General features: G+C 36.2%; 1 protein-coding gene across 1 annotated transcript in view; it reads right to left on the minus strand.

Annotated features, from left to right (window-relative positions):
* Window positions 1–17,494, minus strand: part of ARHGAP15 (Rho GTPase activating protein 15) — a 168,288-nt gene that overhangs the window by 125,645 nt on the left and 25,149 nt on the right. The gene's annotated exons all lie outside the window — the stretch shown is intronic.

Here is a 17,494-nt window from a genome sequence, read left to right on the forward strand (position 1 = left end):
CTGATTGAGTTGCAAAGTGTAAGGCTACAGATTTAGGCTATAAAACTCTGGAGATACAACTGGATGTCAACAAAGGGTGTTTTCTATATCTAGATTTTTGCAAACTTAGCATAGGAGCCATGATTCTATTGCAATGTCATAAATCTGCATACAACCATGGCTTTTTTTTCTCATAGAACGCCCAGAAAAGAGTTCTGGCATCTTTTTTGGATGGAACCTTGTAGGGTAGGCAAGGTGGGTTGTATGACGTGTGTGAGTTCCGGCACCTTTTTTTTTTTTTAGAAAAAAAGCACTGCATACAACCCATAAGTATGTGTGTGTGAGAGAGAAACCTACTGAAGAATAATCAAAAGTGAGCATTCAGCAGGAACGCCCTATAAGAAGACCTTGCAAGAAACAGGTATTGACAAATGAAATGACTTACTGGAACAGAACATTGAAGAAAAACAACAATCACCCCAATGTTGAAACTTTGAATTAATACACTTTAGTTTCTTTTGGAGGCCAAAAATATCTAATTTAATACTTCTCTCAGTCCTGGATATAATTTTTAAAAATTGAAAGCTATTGCATTAAAAATAAATAAACTACTGTAGCGCCAAAGATCTTTCTTTTCTTTTTTGGGTGGGAATAAGTTACATTAAAAACAGTTCTTGATAATTATCATGATAAGGATAATTAGCTGAAGTTCAACCCATTCCTGGAAGGTGTCTTATTAGTAGTGTTGGAAGTCAGCACCCACCCACTTTCCTAGAGAAGGAAATATTTGGGGGGATATTAAAAAAGGCAGAATATTATATTTCTCCAAAGGAATAATAGAAAATCTTAGGCAGAACCTCCCTCCCCCCAAACCTCCCAGTTCCAAGCAGAAACCAGCTCTGTAGAAATGCAGATTTGATAATCCTACTCAGAAAGACTGGGCCACCTATTCATAAGCAAAATGTCTTCAGCCATAGCCCCAGAGAAGGTTTGAGCTGATGGGATTAGAAAAACAAAGACTCCAAGGAACATGACCTTTAGGAGGATTAACCCACCACCATTAGAATACCAAAAGGGCACACTCAACCTCAGGTCAAAGTTCATTGAACAGGAACAGGGGGAACCTCTCAAATTCAAAGCGCAAAGAAGGTATAAAAGCACACCACTCCCAGCTCCATTTTGTCAGTTTTCACAGAACCGCAAGCTGTTGCTGTTCTGTTCTTCAATAAACTGAACCTTCTTTCCTAAGCAGCCTCCAATTTGTTTATTCCCAGCTTGGACTGGACCCTGAAGATTTTTTTTTTCAACAGTAGTATTCTTTCTGTCCAAAATGGTAGATTACATCCTGGATGAGCTGTAGTTTTTCTAAAGCACTGGTTTACATTCATGGCCCATGTAAGGTTAGTAAATATCTGATCAGGCAAAGAAGGATAGGGACAATTGAAAAGGAGGACAATAACTGAGAGACGAAGATCCACTAACTGTTTCTCCTTTTGCTGGACATCTGATCATCCAAGGCCCACAAAGCTTCTGTACCCAGCCTTGCTACTCAGCTAACAAGCTACTATTATTTTTTGTTAATGTAATGTCCATTACATTAAATTAAATGTAGTAGATTTAGTTTTAACAAGGACAGTGAATAGAGAGAAAGAGGAATTTGAAGAACATTAATCTATAGTAGCTTAATTTATGGAATTACTAATCCACCAGGCTATTTAAAGTACAGGTATCTCTAATTTAAGTCTTGACCTTTAGAGGTATGAATGAATAGGTTTTTAAATGTAGGTTTTTCCCAGCTAAGTAACAGCATCTACAGGTAGTCCTTGACACGTGACTATAATGGAACCTACCTATTATGACCATACTTTATGATGGTTGAAAATCGGATTGGTCATCTGACCAAACTGATTTTTACACCCCCTTTTTTTTGCAGCAGTCATTAAGCAAATGTGGCGATCATAAAACCAATGTTGTAAAACATTGTCATGTAACCATGGGACACTGCAAGTGGCTGGAAATGCAGCCATGTTGCCAAGCACTCGAAATGTGGTCATGTGATCATGGGGGAGGGTAACCGATAGTCCTTGGGATTCAGAATTCATGGTACAGAATGGTACAACCTACCATTAAATAAACCATTAGTTTATTTATTTATTTATTTATTTAATTGAATTTTTACCCCGCCCTTCTCCTTGCGGACTCAGGGCGGCTGACAGCCTGATAAAAACAAATACAAAAATACCCCAATACTATCGTTAAAAACATAATTAAAATGAAATATTTAAATTTGGCCTTTGTAATTTAAAATTGTTTTTAAAATCCCGCTAAAAATTTCCCCTTAGGCCAGTCCTACTAGTTGAAATAGCCATGTCTTAAGGGCACGGCGGAAGGAAGGGAAATCCGGGATCACCCGGATCTCTGGGGGTAGTTCGTTCCAGAGGGTGGGAGCTCCCACCGAGAAGGCCCTCCCCCTGGGGGTCGCCAGCCGGCACTGTCTGGCTGACGGCACCCTGAGGAGACCCACTCTGTGGGAGCGTACCGGCCGATGGGAGGTAATCTGAGGCAGAAGGCGGTCTTGGAGATATCCAGGTCCGATGCCATGGAGCGCTTTGAAGGTGATAATCAGCACCTTGAAGCGCACCCGGAAAGCCACCAGCAGCCAGTGCAGCTCGCGCAGTAACGGCGTTACATGGGAGTGACGAGTCCCTCCCAACACCGCCCGCGCGGCCGCATTCTGGACTAACTGGAGCCTCCGAGTGCTCCTCAAGGGAAGCCCCATGTAGTTGCTAAGCAACCAGTCATAAGTTGAAGGCTATCTGTAGTAGCACCTAATAAACTATGGCTGATCACAAAAAACTAATCAGATTTACATTCTGGTAGAATCTCAGTGAGAGACAACTGTTATTTACAGGGATTTAGGCTGGACTGGGAAAAGGTTGTGAGCCACCCATGCTTGTGTTACATAAGATAGGTAGGTAACATATGACTCTTTTAATTAAGATAAAATTAAGATATAAATAAATGAACCTTGAAAGAAAGCAATCAACTATCTTGAAATATGTTTGAAATATCCTATATATCTGACACATTAATGATGTGGTAAACACACACACACACACAAACACATGCATCCAAAACTATCCTTTTGGATATTTGGCATTTTGAACAGAAAGATGGCAAGTACATCAGATAGAAAGCTAGTCAAATAGATTGATAAATATATACATCTAAGGTATTATGTGGTTTTATCACTGTTTCCTGTACAGCATGGAACAAGCAGGAAAGAATATAGAATAAAGAATTATTCTCCTTGATGTTTTGTTTTTTAAATAATTGTTCAGCAAATGATTTCACGATTACACTTTTATTCACCATATTGGAAACACTGAAAATTTTCACCAGCTGATCTTTCCAATAATTTTATTTCCCTATTAAGTATTATTTGGATTCACCCTCCCCCACACAGAAAAAAATCCTATCAATTGTTATGCTTGGCAAAGGTTCTCACAAATAAATTCCCATGGAAGATTCACAGGAATCCCACTGAAAGAGAAAACATTTTAAAAGCAGGTAGATAAGAGGTATCAATATTTCTCCTCAGCATCCTGCTTTTCTCCTATGATAGCTAAAGTCTCTATATATATTTGATTGTGTATAATTTCACAATAAAACCAACTTGCCTTCCTGTGGGGCATCCCACGGCTATTTTGCCACAGTACATGAAGCAGACATGTAAAGAATCATGATTTAAGATACATGTAGCAGAATTTAATCCTGCCCTATATTTCATCAGTCCCCACCAACTGCTGGTGTCAGAAAGGCTCTGAGCCTGTAAGATATTACCAACATTTTGAGATGCTTTGCTAAATCTTTTGAACAACTTGTACAACATCACACAGTTTTCACCATTTGTCATTAGGAGTTTATTCAGTGATTTTGATGAGACACAGAAACATCCTCTACCAACATTTTTTACCTTCAGCCTGCAGGAAGTGATGGGCTGGCCTAATGGCCTAGCAGTTAACTTTGCCCTACACAACAACCATTAAGAGTCAGTTCAAAGCAGGCAGTTATTTTCTTTTCTGCATAAGGCATAGCAGCTGCTGTATTTCAATCAGAGGAGAAACCAAGCCACCAGTGTACTCCAGCATCTAGAGAACAAATAATTGACTTCTTTATCAAGCACTTGGACTGGGATTTGCCTATGGCAAAAACTCAAGTGACAAGGGCAGTGGCCAGCAAGAGAAACAAATTCATTCTCATGGCCCAGCTTTATGATGCAGCAAGGACTTTAGCTTTTGATACTTTGCCTGTCCTTAGCACGGCAAGCATTTTCTTCAAGGACTCTTCTCCTAAAGACCCAGTGGCTGTGCTAGTCTCCTGTCCCTAAAACAGTACATCAGCATCAAATCTATAAATTAGCTGCTCTCCATCAGAATGTCCTATACAAAGTGATCTAGTCCAGTGAGGTCTTTCTTTTTTTTAGGAAAAAAAATAAAACCAAAAAAAAGAACACACCAAAACTCTACATGCCATAATCAATGCTTTCATAAAAAGCTCTTGTAAAATATTCATGAAGCAGTCTGGTGTTGAACAGGGGAAATCTGTTCAACATATCACAATAATATACATCTTAATTGGCTACACTAATATCCATATAGGTTCCCAAAAGAAAGAGGGGGTGGTTGCGGAGAGAAAGAAGAAGAAATAAATGTCAACTATCAAAGAAGATTCCTCTAGCTTCTTTAGGTATATTACATTCTAGTTATCATGCTACACAGTAAAAACACTGCATTCTTAACAAAATAACAGAATTGGAAGGGACCTTGGAGGTCTTCTAGTCCAACCCCCTGCTCAAGCAGGAGACCCTATACTATTCCAGACAAATGACTGTCCAATTTCTTCTTAAAAGCCTCCAGTGACAAACTTCTGAAGGCAAACCATTCCACTGGTTAATTGTTCTCACTGTTAGGAAATTTCTCCTTAGTTTAGGGTTGCCTCTCTCCTTGATTAGTTTCCATCCATTGTTTCTTGTCTTTCTTTTTCGTGCTTTGGAGAATAGGTTGACCCCCTCTTCTTTGTGGTGGTCCCTCAAATATTGGAACACTGATATCATGTCAGTCCTAATTCTTCTTTTCACTAGACTAGACATACTCAATTCCTGCAACTGTACTTCATGTTTTAGCCTCCAACCCCTTAATAATCTTTGTTGCTCTTTTCTGCACTCTTTCTAGAGTCTCAACATCTTTTTTATAAATTGGTGACCAAAACTGGATGCAGTATTCTAAGTGTAGTCTTACTAAGGCTGCAGTACTAATACTTCATGTGATCTGATTCTATCCCTCTGCTTTGACTTTTTTGGCTGCTGCCACACACTGTTGGCTCATATTTAAATAATTGTCCACTAGGACTCCAAGATCCCTCTCACAGTTATTGCTATTGAGCCACATTTCACCTAATCTGTACCTGTACATTTGATTTTTCTTGCCTAAATGTAAAACCTTACATTTCTCTACACTGAATTTCATTTTGTTAGACAAGGCCCATTGTTCACGTCTGTCAAGATCCTTACATTTTGAGCCTATCTTCTGGGTTGTTGGCTATTCTTGCCAGTTTAATGTCCTCTGCAAATCTGATGAGTTGCCTTTCTATTCCCTCATCTAAATCATTTATGAAGATGTTGAAGATATACGGGCCCTAAAATGGAATCTTGGGATATCCCACTGCTTACTTCCCTCCATGTAAAAGTAGTTCCATTAAGAACTACATGATAACTGTGGTCTGTCAGCCAGTTACAAATCCATCTGGTAGTGATGCTATCTATCCCATTTTATTTTTTTTTAGCTTACCAAGAAGTATGTTGTGGTCTACTTTGTCAAATCCAAGTATATTATATTCACTGCATTTCGCTGGTCCATTAATTTAGTCAGTTTGTCAAAGAATGAAATAAGATTTATTTGGCATGATCTGTTGGGTTCCATGTTGGGTTCTGATTATAGCTTTGCTTGCTTCTAGGTGTTTGCAGATTTGTTGCTTGATTATCTTTTCCAGTATCTTCCCAGGTATTGATGTCAGATTGACTGGTCTGTAGTTTCCTGATCTGTTTTTTTTTTAAGATGGGAACCACATTAGCTGTTTTCCAGTTGTCTCATATTTCCCTGGTACTCCAGGATCTATGAAAGATATAGTTCAGTGATTCTGAGATTATGTCTGCCAGCTCCTTCAGAACTCTGGGATGTAATCTGTCAGTTCTGATAATCTGAACTTGTCTAGAGCAGACAGGTGTTTTCTTACCATTTTCTTGTTTATTTAATTTGTATTCCTAGTCTGTCTTTTACAGTTATGTTTTTGGTAGGTTGAGCTGTATTATCTGTATGTGTGAAGACAGATGCAAAAAATGAATTCTGCAGCCATGTGGCCATTAAGACTTCAGAGAGCTTCTGTCTGGGCATTGTGACCCCAAACCTCTCGACTTTTGTTAATTGTGAAAAGAACAGAAACTCCTCTGTGTGTCTGTTATATTGAGAGCTTGGGCAGTCAAAACTGTAGGATCCTCCTCCTCCTCCTCCTCCTCCTCTATAAAATAAACACCCAACTCATTTTCACTGATCGGATTTCAAAGGAATTTTTGGTCTTTCCTGAGAGTTAACCCCCAAGATTTAAGCTTTTCTCCTTAACAATAGATAGCAATTATATTTGACTCCAGTCAGTTTTCTGTGAGAATTTATAAGAACGTTCTTTCCAAAATCTAGAAAAATGGATCATTAGCTTTCTGCAAATGCTTCTGCTGTCTGAAGCTTGTTACTGCCAAATATAAACCTGATACAAAGCTTTATTTATTTTCAGTGGCCTGGAGAAGGGGTACATAAAAGCAGTCAGCTAATCAGGTGGATCTGTTATTTATTCCTGGGTTATACCAAAATATTTTCATATAACATCTAAAGCTAGGAGTGGGCGGGTGCATGGCTGTATCATGAATAATTGTGGGTATGTGTTTCAATCTACAGGCAACCAATTCTCTTTAACTGGGGCACAATATATACATGTCTGTAACTGGACACAATATTTGCATGCTACCTTTAGAAAAGGGTATATCCAAAGCTCAAGGTATGTCAGCATTTCCATTACAGATAAAAAATTCAATTACAGATTCAGAATTTATTATGTACATATGGAAATAGTACTTATAAAAGAGAGAAGGGTTTGTGTCTGGGGCTGTCAATACTGTGAAGGATTGGGTGATTATAAAGCAAATTAACAATACTTTTAAATGTGCATTCACTTATCTTTCCAATTAAATCCTTATTAAACAACTGCACAGACAGTAATGGTACTCCTGCAAAGCATGGATCAAGACAGTTTTATTGTAATTTTTACTTTGTAACAATTTATCAAGCAGTTATTTCTTTACTATTAAATTGTTTTGTTAATAAATATTCTCAGCTCACCAAAGTATTTGTAATTCTCATACTGTTTTATTTTGTCATGGCTACAGTTTGTACTTGAATGTTATATTAGATGCTGGACCCTCTCTGGAATAATTTTATTTTATCACTAATTACTGTGGAAAATAAAATCAGCTCCTATTAATACCAGGTGGCCTATTGCTTTATAAAGATCTGCCATTCTCTTTTAAAATCTCCCAGTTCTAATAATAATCTTTTTGTTTTTGAGGAAGGCATTATGTTCTTTGTAGATAATAAACATTGTCATTTAAAAAAACAAAAAAACAAAATCTTTTTCCTGATGAGTGTATATAAATACCCCAAATGTGACAATTGATCTATGAACAGTATATATATTTTACAGTTTCAAAGCAAGGGAGAACATTCAAAAGTCAGGTTTCTTTGCTCATGCTAAATATTTTGTAAACAAAGAATCTGATATGCAGGCAATTCATATTTCATTAATTTTACATGTTAACCAGCACTTAATAATAAGTGTTTTTAAGTAGTTCTACAATTTGTGAAAACATGACACATATAAACTCAGATTTCAAATACTTCCTATTTCTTTGACGCCTCCTACCCATCCACTCCCTCGCCCCCAATGTACCATGTTCCATCTTGGAAAATTTAACACTAAAGACAATTACTTAGGTTTTCATATATTATACCTATTATCTACTACTCATTTATCTAGTGGACTTATAAACTACTCATTTATTTATTAGAAATCAGATTCTACTGGAAACCTATATAGTATAGAAATCTTTCTACATATCTCTAGCTTCATTTGTAGGCATTATCCCAGAGAAGGTTTGGATACAAAGGTTTCAGATATAGAGTAAATAAAACAAGCAAACCAGGTTTGTAATCTAGGAATCCTTTTGGAATTTGCCTTGTCCCTGAGTTTCCAAGTGGTGATGGTGACCCACATGTAGTGGTGGTAATCTTTACGATAGCCACCAAACAGAATTCTGTGAGATAATAAAATAATTAAAATATTCAAACAGTTTCTATTTCAAATCTAATAAACACAACATAAAATTATAATTAGGTCATTAAAGTGATCGGGACAGCTTTAGTTTTATAGACAAGATAACAAAATATAGCAAAATTGAAAGAAGGAAAATCTTACAGGTGTGATTAAAAATAAATGTACATAAAATAAATCAGAATTTTTCTGAATAGTTTGCCAAATAGGGAGTTATAAAGTGGGTACTTGCATCCTTATAGGATGCAGTATGACAGGAAAAGAGCTACAGATTCAATGGATTCTTCTCACAAGGGCATAAACCCCTTAGCTCATAAGGGATTTATTTATTTTTTAAATTTATTTTTCTTGAAGAAGAGCTGTAGAAAGGATATGGCAATGCACTAATGTGAGTGCTCTCGGGAATTTATAGTAGGAGTAGTTAATTAGTTTGAGTATCTTGATTACGTGGGATAGCTTGATCCAGTCTCTAGAATATTGTCGGAAAACAAAAAAGGTTTCATAGCCAATGGGTCACTCTCTAGTGTTGTGGTTTTTTTGCAGGGATATCCAGTTACAAATACCTTGATTTCTGATTGTCCCTCACGCAAAGAGTTTAGACCTTCTGGGGGAAAAACTCACAAACAATCTTTGAGCAGTGGGAAAGAATACAAATATATGTGCTTTCTTCTACTTTAGGCAGACCTGCCTCCTTTAATATTACATAAGGTATGCTGCTAGGACAATGTGTATATTTATTTAATATGGCCACCATCTCAATATGTGAATTTGGGTGACTAACAATTAAAAACTGTATAAAAACAGTAAACAAAATTATAAATAGCATACATAGCAGCTGAGAGACTAACCCACAATGACCCTAATAAACCTCCTAGTTAGCATAATGAAGAAATGGACCCACCTACGCCATCGGGGCCTCAGACCTATTGTCCATCTAGCACAGGCTGGCCTGAAGTTTAGTCCCCTGTTGAGGATAAATCCAATTCTAAGAAGACGTAAAGAAACATTCTTACTACTAGGATATATATATACTACTAGGATAGCTATCTAGGAAATATTTCAAATGAAATGGCAAATTTTCTTATAGCATAAACCATTTTAGGAAGACCTTGCACCAGCCCAATCTGAGAATTCAGTGGGGTAGTTAATCCTGATTCGGTGGCTTTAAAAATTAGCCTATTACAGCTCCTTGTGGTTTACTTACTTTCTTACTTACTTACTTGTTTGTTTTTGTACCCCGCCTTTATTATTTTTACTCAAGGTAACAAACATACCCAGCACACTTTCCTCCTCCTGTTCTCCCCACTACAACAACCCTGTGAGGTGGGTTGGGCTGAGAGAGAGTGACTGGCCCAAATTATCTCATCAGATGGGCAGGCAACTCAAGCAGATCTTATACTGAAATCAGGAGTAGTGAACAACACTGCATCTGTGCAGTTAGGCAAATAGCAACACTTTCTGAGTCAGTGGCAAGAGTTGTCATATCTTTGTTGCAACACAACTAGTTTATTAAAATAAACTCTATACAAAGGATTTAGGACAGCATGCAGCTAACCAGAATATTATATTGAGACTTAATCGCATTAGTAGTAATACCTAACTTATGTCATTTTTCAGAATTATAGTAAAATATTCATTTCACATTTTAATGTCCTAAGTTATTTAAGCTTTGGTTGTCTGAAGGACTACATTGGCTGCCATTATGGGCCTGCCCAGATAAGAAGACATACAAGAGAGAACCATTTAAGCAAATGACTGCTCGTCATCTACATGGGAGAGTATCCACTCCTAAATCATTTCCAAGCCCCTCCCCTGCATTTTAATTCTGAATTTTAATTCGTTTACTTTTGTTTTTAACTGTTTATATTATATATTTATGTAAAGCTTTTATATTTTTATGTCTATGTGTACACCCTCAGAGTCACTCTATAAGGGAGGGAGGCAGTCTCTAAGTATGATAAATGAAGAAATAAAACTGACTTATTTTGGAGTTCTGATTAGTCTTAAATTTATGTCCTCAACGAAGAATGCCAAGCTGTATCTTTTTAATTTAGTATCGTAAAAGTTTTAAACCATGTTTTAACATTAGAAAATAGTTATTTTAAGTTTTTAGTTTGTAATTATTGAATTATATTTTAATTGCATTTTAATTAAATTGTTTTGGTTTTTATTCTTTTTTATTGGCTCCTTGAAGGCAATTTTGGAGTAGGAGGGTTGGGTATTAAAAAATCTAATAACTAGCTTACCAAATAAATGGTAGCAATCAGTATATTCCCAATCCAGTACAAGCTGTAGAATACATTTGTTGTCCTCAGTTTTTAAAAACAACCTCATTCATTTGGTGAAATTGCATCTCTTGAGCCTTCCTTCCCAATTGTTTTTGTTTTTTCAATATAATATTGAACACCATAAGCATGAGCTGATATGAATCCTATTTTCCCCCTCTTTAAAGTTTGTAAAAAGGCTAAATATCATTGCTGATGAAACAGCATAAATGAATAATTATTTCAATTCCAGTTCTTCTAATTTTTCCATTTCACTTTTGTTCTCATCTGCTGTCATTCTGTGAATATTTTCCAAAATATATGTGTTTTTCAATAGTCTATGTATTTTTATGCTTGCTTTCCTCAGTATATATTTTTGTACACAATTTTTCCATAATATATTATAACATTTTGTGGAAATATTCAAATTCGGGGGGGGGGTATTTTGAATATTCATACTGGAATTTCAACTCATACTGATATTCTTGTTCAAACTCACTATTACTGACATTTTGCTTTAAAGCACTTATCACACTAAAATATTGTCACTAAGATTTTTTTTAGGTGTCTTATATAACTGGATCAATTTAGCTGCCATGAATGAAGAACTGCACACACTATTAAAATATATTGTAATCTTGATATCTTGTAATCAAGATATTTTTGATTTTGAACAGAGAAAATATATAAAATACTAGCTGTACCCGGCCACGCATTGCTGTGGCACAGTCTGGTTAAATAGAAAAGAAAGAAAAGAGAAAGCGCACGTTTGTGTTGCTTTTATGTCCAACAGATGGCGCTGTTTTTCAAAAAAGCATGTTTTTACCTGTCATAGGTGTGACATCTATATAATATAGGTATATAAAAACATGCACGTATTTGAATGCAACATTGTGTCAAAATTTCAAAGCAATCGGTGAAGAACTTTCGGAGATTTAAGATTTTGAACAAACGAACATTTACATTTTTATTTATATAGATGATGTTGCCACTGAGATTTTTTTTAAAAAAATAACATCAGTGACTTTATTATCTTTATTATTCCTTTCTACCTCCCTCCACTTCCCATGCTGATTATCTTTAATCAGCTTCCAGTTTGTTATACTGCAAAATCTGTTATATAAAAGGAGGTGATGGAAATGAACATTGAGAAATAACTGATCAAGTACAGTAGCCTGATCTTTCCCACAGTACTATAAAGCAATGGTAGGGATGGGAAATCTGAAATAGTAGACTTGTGGTAACAATAAGAAAAGCCATAACGCCTTTTGGGTTCACCTTACCCCCAATTGTTGATTGGAGGAAGTCCCCATTTTTAGATTATTAAAAGAGTTTTATGGATGAGGGATGGGTCAGTTGGTGGTAGAGGCAGGGTAGGGCAGCATATTACAGTGGTGTCAGGTAATAAGAGGTGACAGACAAGGAGTGGGCTTGTTGCTGGGCATGCCTCCTTGGTATTTGGTGCCAATCTCAAGTTTTGGCCCTTGAACTCAATTTATTTACCTGTTCAGCAGATTTGTGGAAGTCTGGGTTTCAGGCTGCTGCTATGGCAGCCCAGGTTTTAGGCTGTCAACCAGCCTGTAATAAGGCTTGTCTTATCATTGATTTAGATAGATTAGATAACCTTTATTGTCATTTTTTTACTGTGGGCACATTGGCACACATTAAAAATGAAATTTTGTTGCTTGCTCCCAAAAGTGTACACATACATAACCCACATTTAAAAATGCTATATATACAATGTATGTATGAACCTATACCTTTACATATAAATAACATATAAATATTAATCACTGTCCATCTTGAATACATAGCCGAAAGAGGAAGCTTGAGAGTTCACAAGATTAATATTGTAAGGAAACAAAACTGTGACTGAATCTGGATGTTCTGTTTCAGATACCACAAAGCCTCCTCCCAGAAGGTAACAAGGAAAACAGATCATGAAGAGGATGTGTAGTGTCCCAGACAATCTTGCGGACCCTGCTCAAGCAACATTTTTTAAAAAATGTTATATTGATTTTTTTACAATAACAATCCTTAGTACCTAGTATACGGCGTGTTGTCTTGGTTCATATATTTTGAAAAAAATAATAATTAATTTTGGTAATTCCATAATTACTATATTAATAATATATTTCTTTGATCTTCCCTTCTCTCAATAGTATTCTCCTTCTTCAATCTTAAACAAATATAATTCTTAATATTTTCAATGCACAAATGGTTAAATATAAACATTTTTTCATGTTTGTACAAATAATAATAACGTCCATGTATGACATTTTTTTCTTATCAACTTTTGTTGTTTTTATAAAAATCATCTTATTAGTTCACCATATATCCTATTTTCATAATTCTTATTTAAGCTTAATTTCCCCTTAATATTCAAACAATTTTTATCAGTCATAATTTTCTCAATATTAGTCATTTAAATATCCAGATTTTCCATTTAGATACACCATCCCAATGTTTTCATATTTCATGTGTTATAAAATATACTATACTGCTTATCTATCTTATGACATCTACCTACTGTATAACATCTTTTCTGATCAGTTTATATTTCACTTATATTTATAAAAGGGAATTTGTTAAATCACTATATATCCTATTTTCAAAGTTCTTATTTAAGCTTAATTTCCCCTCAGTATTTCAGTTATTCCTTAGTCCTAATTCTCGTCAACTTAATTTACCTTTAAATTCCAAACTTTTCATTCATATACATCATCCCAATATTTTTATATTTTATATATTATGAAAAATACTATATTACTTATATCTCTTATCCCTCTTATTTGTAAGGCCCCTTTATATACAAAGTTATCTTGTTCTTTTAACTGTATTCAAACAAGTGTTTGCTCATGTAATACTCCATCTGGTAGGGCAAGTCAAATCTCTTGAATCTGTCTCTGACAATGATCTCTTTGGTTTTACCAATGTTTAAAAGTAGGCTATTTTTCTTATACCAGTTCACCAAACCCTCAACCGCTTTGCAGTAAGCACCTTCATTGTCATCTTGAATAAGGCCCATTATTATTGTATTATCTGCATACTTCACAATATGGTTGGTGGAAAATCTAGAACAACAGTCATGGGTCAACAGAGTGAACAGCAGCAGACTTAGGATGCAGCCCTGAGGAGAACATGTGCTCAAGAAAATGGTGTTAGAAATACTTGTTCCAGCTCGCACATACTGTAAGAAAATAGTAAGAAAATCAAGAATCCTGCTGCACAAATTAGTGTTTAAGCCTAAAAGGTCTAATTTGTCTACTAGATGCTGAGGAATGATTATATTAAATGCTGAACTGAAGTCGACAAACAGCAAATGCAGATGAGTATTTCTTTCCTCTAAGTGCCCCAAGCTCAGATGGAGAACAGAAGAAATAGCACCCTCTGTAGAGTGATTTGGTCGATAAACAAATTGAAGTGGGTCAATGCTGGTGGGAGGCTAGATACAATAATATCCTTGATCAGCCTCTCAAAGCATTTCATAATGATGGATGTCAGTGCAACAGGAAAGTAATCATTGAGACCTGTAATTAAGATAACCTTTATCTTATTAATTGTGGACTTTTTTGGCACTGGCAAAATAATGACCGTCTTAAAACATGATGGGATCACTGCCTGCTGCAATGAGAGATTGAAAATATCTGTAAGAACACAAGGCAGTTCATCAGCACATTTCCTGAGAATCCGCCCAGGGTTGTTATCTGGGCCTGCTGCTTTCCGAATGTTAACTGTCCGCAGTGTTTTCCAGACAGAGGTGACATCAAAGCTAAGCACTTGCTCGTCAGGATGAGGCAGCGCTTTCCTAGCAGGGGTGCTATTTGAGGCCTCGAAAATTCCAAAAAATATATTCAGCTCATTTAGGAAGTCTATGTCGTCCTTCCATCTTGATGGAGCCACCTCATAATCTGTAATGGCCTGGATTCCTTACCACATTTACTGTAATTCTTGCAGAGAAGGCTGATCTGTTTTTTATCACCAAGACCTGCTGGGGGCCAGAGAGTGGAAATGTGCACAGGTAGATATAGAGTATGGCACCTGCCTAAATACAGGGCAGGGAATGGGTATAGCTGTTGTCATCAGAGAATCTCTGGTGGCCTCCAGGGACATTGGTCCACAAGTGCTTGGTTGTGAAACTCTTTTAAGTTGGCCTGAAGGAACAAAATTGCTGTTGCTATACCAGCCCCCCTGTTGTGTAGCAGATTCCCTGCCCAAGCTCCTGGACCTAACTCTGGGCTGGAAGTGGAGTTTTTGGGGAATTCAATTAGTAGAAGACAAAGAAACTTACATCCCGGTGAATACCAGTCCAATACAGGAACTAGACAATTGGATCAAGAGAACTCTCAGTGACCTCCCCAAGAAAGGTCAAATCACCAAAGAGAAGCAGTGGTGGATGAGAATTAAGAATTAAGAGAATTAAGTGGTGGATGTGAAAGAGTTAACAAAAAAGCTTAGATAGCTCACAGAGTGAAGCATATACTTTATCAACTTCCCACTACAGGGTGTCCAAAGAATAAAAAAATATGTGACAATAGATGAGGATGAACTCATGGCCCCATTTGATGTCACAACCCTTTTCACATCCATACATCCAGAATTAGCCAAAGAATCCATGACTGAGCTGCTCCATAGCACACCCAACCTAACCATATACACCAATACCCAGAATCATGGATCTTATCAACCTCTGCCTAACCATGTACTTTTGATTCAATGGACAAATATATCAACAAATCAAAGGACTCCCATGGGATTGCTACTTTCAGAACTCAAAGTAGAGGCAAAATGAACTAATTTATAATTTACAATTATTTCCAACTACATAAATATTTAGAAGAGGAAACCACTAGGAAATCTCAATACTACATATTAGATTTGAAACTGAAAAAAAACCCAAAAAAACAAAAAACAAATCCCAGAAGAGGACGATGACATCATTTCTGCACTGTTGCCTAGAAAATGTGGATGATGAATCCATATAATCAGCAAGAATTGAGCTTAAGTCAACAGAAGCTCCCTTTTACTGCAATATAAACCAATAGATACCCACCAGTAAGATAAACAATGATATTAAATTGTCATGGATTTAACAGTGATATTAAGGGGCTTTCCAAATTTTGGGCCTCATACTATTGGAAAAGTATTCTACAATGGCAAAGGTTCCCAGGTGATTATCTATATATATCCCTGGGGTCACATAAAGAAAAGGTATGAACTTTGGTGTAAAGCAAGAGACAACTGGTTTTTGGCTCAGGGATCTTGGGAAATTCTAGTTCCTGTCTCCACTGAATGAATTAGAATGACAAGTATTATTTTATTCTGAATATAAAGAAATGAAAGACATACTTATTTCGGGAAATATGTTTTATGTCAACTTATGCTGGCTTGGTGCTCTCAATGACCACAATGGTTAGGTATGATGGGAGGTCTAACTCAAATACCCTGAAGTGCAGCATATTGGAATTGAAATTTATTTATTTAAGGTGAAGGTTCTAAATGAAATGAAATGACATAGCAGAGATTCTGTGAGGCTGTAATAAATATAATTTTATACTCATTCTTAGCTAAAAGGCCAAGACCTATAATAAAGATGAAAGAAAGATTATAAATGGGAAAAATGTGCCACAATTTTGAAACAGGCTAATCATCTAAGCCTCCTACAGTTTCAGATTTAGAGCCATAACAACTGTACATTTTCTTTAAAAATGAGCATCAGGAATATATGCTGCTCCTTTTCCAAATATTTGATGGTCTTTTGCCTTTAAGTTGAACTATATCTAAGGATTTAATTACAAAGAATACTTAGAAGTATTATTTAAATCTCCCCTCTCCTAATTGTAGCCTTTTGCTTCTATTTTATCCCATACAGACTGTAACACCAGTGATATTAATATATTCCAATACTAAAGTGCATTGCCTTTTAATTAGGAAGGTAACATTTGCCAGTCACTCTCTTTAAACATATGGACTTGAATAAAAATTATTTCATTAATTCGATATGCTATTGTACTCTTGTCAAAGATGCTCTTCTTTCAGGTCAAATGATCATTTTAGGCCCAGCAGAACCTTTTACATAATGGTTAGTTGGGATCTGTGTGAGTCTGCAGGACCATTAACAGACCTTGGAAGTCTGTTTTCTTATTGTCTAAGATTGATTTGTACATATGTGGAAGAGCAATAGATCTGTTTTTTAGTATTGCAGAGTTTGTACATATGTGGAAAAATAGTAGATCTATTTTTAGTGAAGTCGCAAAAAGCTTAAATTTATCTTGACTATTCCTTTATTTCTCTCTCTTCTCTTATTATTACACTATTCCTAAGTGCCTTAGTTTTAGTTCCTTCTCCCAATTCTGATAATCCTTCCATGTCTAGACCTCTTTCTACTGTGTAATTGAGACTGCAGTATAGCAGTACCACTTACACTATATACCGCTTCACAGTGCTTTACAGCCCTCTCTAAGCGGTTTACAGAGTTAGCACATTGCCCCCAACAATCTGGGTCCTCATTTTACTGACCTCGGAAGGATGGAAGACTGAGTCAACCTTGAGTCAGTGAGGATCAAACTCCTGGCAGTGAGCTGAATTTGCTTGCAATGCTGCATTCTAACCACTGGCCACCACTGGCTCTTTATCTTTATCAGTATTCTACCTCTGAAAAGAGATAGAAATCTGTTTCCCTTTTTATTATCTTTCTTTTTCTATAAAATTTGACAATTGCATCTCTCTCCTCTCTTCTCTTCCAAACTGTTCTTAGATATGGACTGTATCTGTTCACTTCTCCTTTGTAAAATGCCACTCATCATTCTGTACCA

Source organism: Protobothrops mucrosquamatus, unplaced genomic scaffold, assembly GCF_001527695.2.
Source record: "Protobothrops mucrosquamatus isolate PMUCROS unplaced genomic scaffold, P.Mucros_1.0 scaffold228, whole genome shotgun sequence".
Lineage (NCBI taxonomy): Eukaryota > Metazoa > Chordata > Lepidosauria > Squamata > Viperidae > Protobothrops > Protobothrops mucrosquamatus.